Here is a 7,708-nt window from a genome sequence, read left to right on the forward strand (position 1 = left end):
TATTTTATAAATTAAGAACAGAAATCAAAAATATTTTATAAGTATAATGTTTGTAGTGTTTGAAGCTTTGCTTTAATTGTTAGAGAGAAAATGTTTTAATTATTTAATGCAGTTACTTTAAAGAGTTTGGAGGAAAAGCTTAGATATAGCACTGTAAAATTATTAAAAAATTTCTTAGCAAAATTTAACAAAAAATAAAATCTTCCACTTAAATATGAAATAACCATTTTAATTTAATAGAATTTGCTAATTAGGGAAGCTGTACATTAATATTTCTGGAACTCTTTACCTATATTATTATGAAAAATCATTAAGTAAATTTAAATGGATTCTTTCTTTGTGAAAAAGGTATCTTTTATTTAATTAATACTTGTTATGTTTAAAAATAATGCAAAATTCACACATTATTGTTCTGAATATCTTTCTAAATTCAATCATAAACAAGTATTAATATATACATTTTAAAATCACTGGCAACAAATGTTTAATATAGCTGTGGAATACCTTCACTCTCAAAGCATTTATAAGTTGAAAAAGTTTAGCCATTGGCATAATATTTTCAACTTGATAAGTATATCTTTATAGAAGCCAATTTTTTTTTACCATTTGGCTTTTATGAAGAAGTAAAGGTGGGTGTATCTGTTACACATAGTGGAACTGGAAGTTCCTATTTGAAAAGATTCCTTGAAACAGATGACCTGATGAAAGTTTGCATTAAAACAACTGTGAAATATTAACATTTAAATAGTAGTAATATTATACATAAGGTAGATAGTGATGTTTCATTTCTTTCTTATTTTCTTTTATTGTTCTTATTATTTGTTATCTCACCAGCTCTCATTTCCACGTATTCATTTTTATTGAAAATCAATCTTCAATATTATCTCTTAATGAATGTTAAATTTGACTATATTTTAAACGATTTTTTTCTTTATAGTTATTGAGACTTCAATGATATTTAAAATTTGCTTTTTTTTTTTTTTTTTTAGAAATCAAATTAAATAAGATAGGAAAACATTCAATAACTTTCTTAAGAAAATTTTAAATTTAAATATTCTATATTTATAATTTATATGCTACTGTTAGGAAAGACAAAAATATTATTTGCTGAAAAAAATCCAGAGAATTTATAAGTTTTAACTTCTTAATAATGCTTTTAGGAGAAAATTCTAAATTGTAACTGTTTGGTAAAGTAAAATAAATCATGTACCTCAATACATGATTAGCAGAAAAGTCAGGTGGCTAAGCTTACATATTCAAGCTATTGTGTCTAAGATGCAACAATTTATTATTGACATGCTGAAGTAAAACAAGCATTACGATGAAGCTTCTTATTGCTGTTTGTGCAAATTTTATAGTACTATTCAGAGACTATGAAACTCTTCTCTTGAATGTTTTTAAGGTTTTGCATAGTTTTATGTAATTGTCAATGACTGGATTCCTTTTTGTTGTGTTCTTTTATAAAGTATATTTTATCAACTTATTTATTGGTGTCTAATATACTAATCTGCAAATGAAATAATTTGTAATATGATTGGAATTATGACTCTTTGTGGGTTTAGATTGTTAAATAAGTTTCTGATTTAGATTGTTAAGTAAGTCTCTGTTTTTATAAAGATATTCATCATTGTAGGAATGACTTAACTTTTTTTAAATCAGGAGGAAATGTTTTTACTATTCTTAGCAGAACATTCTCGAAACTTTGTCCTTAAGGATGTTGGGCTTAAATTTATTGTTAACTTGGTTTGGCACACTTCCACAGTGTAGACTGGTACTTTAGTATCTTGCTTTTGTGAATAATTTTTTGATGTTTCTGCATAGCAACAGTCACATTAGTGCTCTATTTATTTTGATAAGATAAATTTAAAAGTTATGAAAATTAGAGTATCTACACTGAGCTTTATAAATCTCTTTCTTATCAAAATTGTTGTTTTAATGAAATCCCTGAAATTACTTACTGTTAATTGTATTCATATTTACTCTACAGCAGTTTCCTTTAACAATTTTATGTCATTAAAACAATAATGAACTTGTTCATTAGTCTCTCTCCTTTAGTTCTCACATGCATTTAACCAATGACATACTGTTTGTCGTTGCAGAAATATTCTTGCTAATTCTGGACAAATGGTCATAAAAGATCTAATAACTGGCTGATTTTTCAGCTCATACATTCAACCTTTTTCAAGTCTCCTCTTGTTTAATTAAACCCCACTAACCTCTGTGCTCAGTTATAATTGCACTAATTTAAGCATAGCTTTAATTCTGACATTGATGCTTGCACCTCATTCAACACATTATATTTTTCCTGTCTTAATGAAAATGTCTGTATGCAGTGGTATATTTGTACATTTGACTAGTCAAATTTTTTTAACTATCTGTTTTAGCTGTCAAATCATCTGTATCTTTTGGCTGTTTTTTCTCAATAGCATTGTATCAACTTCATTCCTTCCTACTGACTGATATACACATGTTCCTATACTTAATACATTTTCCAGACATCATCTTAAAACAATATTTCTTTTAGGTTTCAAATTCCTGTGTTATTTTTTTGTATTAATTTTTCATCCTCCTAGATCTTATCATTCTTGTGAACTAGTTTGAATACTTCTGTTTGTGTCTTTTGTTTGTTCATAACCTGAAGTTGTATCAAAAATCACTTTTTAGTATCTGGAGTAAATGATATAATCTAAAGGCAAAATATTTTTTCTATGATAAATCTGGAACCTATAAACTTGTAATCTGCATATTTGTGGCTCAGCATTTAATCACTTATCACCAAATATACCCTCATTAGATTGAGGAATTAACTAGCCAGCAGTTAGATTGGCAAAGTTAGTTAAATCTTATCTTGTGATAATTTTAAAATTGTTGAATGTAATATTACTCAAAATTGTAAAAATAATTGGTATGTTTGAGTAAAATGTCTTCTCAGAATAGTTTCCAAAAACTACCCAAATAATTACATGACTTTAATTTTTGTCAATTTTTCCATAGAAATTATTTCTTAAAGTAAATTTTTCCACCACTTACTAACCCATGATTTTCACAGATATCAAACAGAGATCCTGTTATCTACTCACACCACTTCTAAACCTGAACTTTAAAGTTATATTATCTGAGTCTGCTATAATTTTGTTCAATCATCCTATCATCAAGTGATGTGGAAACTAGAACACTATAATTATTCAATCCTTCTAAGGAAAAAAGATGCATTAGGGGAAAAATTGCAAAGTAATACTTGTCAGTGGTTATTGTAACAAGGCTAATGCAGGACATAATGCATTTGAGCCGATAGCTATTGCATGTACAGACAGCTTAACTTGTATTTATTCAGCTAAAAAATGGCTCAACACACTCTAAGTTAGTTATTAGTCATAAAATTTAATATTGGTTGATGCATTAATGATTTTTTTTTTTGTTTGATAGTTTATTGCATAACATTTTAAATGAGTGTATGCTAGGTTATGGACAGAGAGAAGTTAGTCAATCTAAGTTACAACAAAGAAGGCTCGCAGCTAAATTATGTCAATTCACTCCAGATGACATTAAAAGCAATTAATCTTGATGCTGTTTTGCAGATTAATCTCACCTATGATAATATGGTAAAACAAGTATTAAACTAATGATGATTCGATTTTCTACAGAGCTGGAATGTATAAAATCAGTTACTTGTTTTCTTATGATTTATCAAAATCCTTTTAAGAAATGAGTATTATTCATGGTACAAATGTATTAAATATGTAAAAACATTTGTCCAGAGGAAGTTGTGACTTTGGCTATTGTCTGAGAAATAAGAAATGATTCAAGGACCTCGCTAAGCACTCAGATTGGTGGGGTTGATGCTGTTAATGTTCAGTTTGAACTTCAGCAGGTGAATGCTTGTTGGGAAATTGAAAGAAAGAAATTCCAGAGGATAGAAAATCTGGATAATATTTGCCTGTCACCAAGCACACCAAATGCCACACATGGAGTAAACCACAGGTTATATACTATTTGATTGCTTCTATTGCTATTACTCTATTGTTTCAGTTATCGTAATCATTAACATTAAATTTGTAAAATTTCAATGTTTTTTTATATATTTAGAAATAATTCAAACCATACCATTTTGCTAGTTGTCTTTAAAAATTGCTGTTGAATTAGTTCTTAGTATATTTTAGAATATTCATATTTCTAACTTAGAGTGCTTGATAATCTAGGACTGTTGCATTTGGTAATTAGTATTGTTAATGTGGATCTACTGTTGTATATTTGATCCGTAGAGTACTTTTTTTTTTTTTTTTTTTTTTTTCTTCTGTATCCTTGTATCATCAATTGCATGCTGTATGTATCAGTGGCTGCTTTTCACTCCTTCATAGCTAGTCTGGTAAACATAGTAATTTAACCCTAATAATCTTCTGAATTTTGTCTCAGAAGAATATGAATATTATATTGTAACCATCAATGATGCTTACTTTTGTTAATATATTATAATTTGGTAAAAATATATGAAATGTTTGTATATTTAATTAGAGAGAAAATTAATATATATCCATGTATAATTATATAAATGAATATATAAGTTTGTGTGTGTGTATATACACATCTGTGTAGGCACTGATATAATTAAATAAGTAACAAGATTATGTGCTGAATGACATGCAACACAAAAACTTCTCAATTAATTGGAATTTCTCATTTGGAAAAAAGAAACAAAAACTGAACAGTAATTGTTGGTGACTGAAAGAAAAGATAATTTCAAGAAATTAAGTTAGTTTCATGGAATGAATTAACAAGCTTGGGGAAAAAAACTGATCTTTTTGGTTTTCAAGCAAGGGGACAACTATGATTATGTTTTACTATCATTGAAACTCATCAACATAATACTGGCTGCTCAGACCTTGTTTCATCAGTTTATAATGTTACAAGTAGAAATAGTATAAAAGAATTTTTAGCAAATATGATTTGCATGTTAAAGAATATATATAAAAGGTATTTCTTTATGTAAATTATTCTGGCTAAAATCCTTCGTATGTCTTTTCTACTTACAAAACCTATTGTAAACTGATCGTAACTCATACAAGTATACTTATGCTAATGAAATCCATTAAGACCAAAACCTGTCCATAGTTGTCCTTTGTTTGCAAACAAAGATCCAGTTTTACCATAATCTTGTTATAAATTTAGTAACATAAATATATAATTTTTCACAACTGAAAAATTATATATTTATAATTTGAAACTAGCTAACTATTACCACTAGGTCTTTGTTTTCTATCTCCAACTACAGAGAAATTTCACTTGAGAAAAAATATTTTAATGTGTCGTTCATTGCATCAAACGTTAACTAATCGAAATTCATGTCATGAACTTGCTTCCTTAGCTCATTAAATTCTTTTTATTAAGATATATATACACTCTTCAGTTTATAAAAAAGGAAATAATATAATAAGAAAGAACTCAATATTTGTATAGAGTACGTTATGTGTGTGTGTGTATTTATGTTTATAGATATGAATGTATATGTATATATGTGTGTATAGATATGTTGAATCCTGTCCAACACTTGAGGGAGAGTGAGCTTAATATGCATGTTGCATAGAATATGGTTCACAAAAATTGAACTTTTATTTCATGACTCAAGTTTCACACCATTGTGATATTCAGAAGACCATAGTGGCATAAAACCACAAGATAAAGTTCATTTTCAAAAAGTTTCATTTACACGTACAGTCACCCTTGAGCAACTCTCTCTGTCTGGGATTTGACAACAGCCTTTGTTATCTCAATGTAGCTCACTCCAGTGACCCTAAGACCTTGTGGGGAAAAAGTGTGGAGGCATGACGTGACCTTCATTGCTCATGCCCTCCCACCCACCCAAGACCATCACAGGCAATGGGAATTTGGTGTGCTTATGCACTGTAAGCACTTAAGTGTAGCTGGTACAGAGTCATCTATCATTCCTTCTCTTTACATTGTAATTTTAGACTACATACTTCTCATCTGAAAAGAACCAGAACATGTCAGACTCTTTGGAGTGCTTAAGTTTGTTCAACAAGCACTTTGAGCAGATCACATGTTTCTTCTAGGTCTTATCTGATATGAAGTACCCTGATTTCATAAAACAGGTTTTGTACCTCACACACACACACACACACACACACACACACACACACACACACACACACACACACACACACACACACACACACACACACATTTATATTATGTGTGTTTGTTTATGTCCCCATACTTTAGTGGTTCAGCAAAAGAAACCTATAGAAGTTGTTGCAGACTTTAAAAACAAAAGTACTGGGATCAATTCATTTGACTAATAATTCTTCTAGGCAGTACCCCAGCATGGCAGCAGTCTAATGACTGAAATAAGTAAAACACAAAGGATATGTGTGTGTGTATGTATACATATGTATATCATCATCCTTTTTTAATGCTGGCATGGTTTGACAGGATCTACCTACCCTGTGGGTTTTGGTTTCTAGTGTCTGCTTAGGCAAAGTTTCTATGGCTGGATGCCTTTCTTAATGACAATTGCTTTACAGAGTATATTGGATGATGCCAGCTCTAGTGGGATCACCAAATAATAAACAAGAGAAGACCCCTTTACACAATGTGGGTGCAGTATTAAAAGAGGTGGCTTTGTGCTATATATTGTCTAAAGTAGAAAGGAGGGGGATCATCATCATCGTTTAACGTCCGCTTTCCATGCTAGCATGGGTTGGACGATTTGACTGAGGACTGGTGAAACCGGATGGCAACACCAGGCTCCAGTCTGATTTGGCAGAATTTCTACAGCTGGATGCCCTTCCTAACGCCAACCACTCAGAGAGTGTAGTGGGTGCTTTTACGTGTCACCCGCACGAAAACGGCCACGCTCGAAATGGTGTCTTTTATGTGCCACCCGCACAAGCCAGTCCAGGGGCACTGGCAACGATCTCGCTCGAAAATCCTACAGGAGCCAGTCAGGCGGTACTGGCAACGGCCACGCTCAAAATGGTGCATCTCATGTGCCACCCGCACAAGAACCAGTCCAGGGGCACTGGCAACGATCTTACTTGGCTTGCCGGGTCTTCTCACGCACAGCCCATTTCCAAAGGTCTCGGTCCGTAGTCATCGCCTCGGTGAGGCCCAATGTACGAAGGTCTTGCCTCACCACCTCAGCCCAGGTCTTCCTGGGCCTACCTCTTCCACGGGTTCCCTCAACTGTTAGGGTGTGGCACTTTTTCACGCAGCTATCCTCCTCCATTCTCACCACATGTCCATACCAGCGCAATCGTCTCTCTTGCACGCCACAACTGATGCTTCTAATGTTCAGCTTTTCTCTCAAGATACTTACACTCTGACGGGTATTCACATTGACATTACACATCCAACGGAGCATACTGGCTTCATTCCTTGCGAGCTTACGTATGTCCTCAGCAGTTACAGCCCATGTTTCACTGCCATGTAGCATGGTTGTTCGTACGCATGCGTCATACAGTCTGCCTTTTACTCTGAGTGAGAGTCCCTTTGTCGCCAGCAGGGGATGAACAGGTATTTTGCTGTAAACAAAATACATGGGTACACCAGCTGGAGAAGGAGAAAGGATGGTACAAATGGTGTGTCAGGGCATATGAAAAAGTGAATAGAGAGAGAGAAAGAGAACAGGGCCAAAGAATCGGGTTTGGGTGAGTGGATAGATAAGGGGAAATGAAGTAAAGTGTTGGGAGAA

At 32.4% G+C, this 7,708-nt stretch overlaps 1 protein-coding gene across 14 annotated transcripts in view; it reads left to right on the top strand.

Annotated features, from left to right (window-relative positions):
* The window catches only part of LOC106882707 (MAP kinase-activating death domain protein), a 187,391-nt gene that overhangs the window by 73,253 nt on the left and 106,430 nt on the right, over nucleotides 1–7,708 (top strand). The gene's annotated exons all lie outside the window — the stretch shown is intronic.

This window comes from Octopus bimaculoides, chromosome 3 (genome assembly GCF_046866305.1).
Source record: "Octopus bimaculoides isolate indiv1 chromosome 3, ASM4686630v1, whole genome shotgun sequence".
Lineage (NCBI taxonomy): Eukaryota > Metazoa > Mollusca > Cephalopoda > Octopoda > Octopodidae > Octopus > Octopus bimaculoides.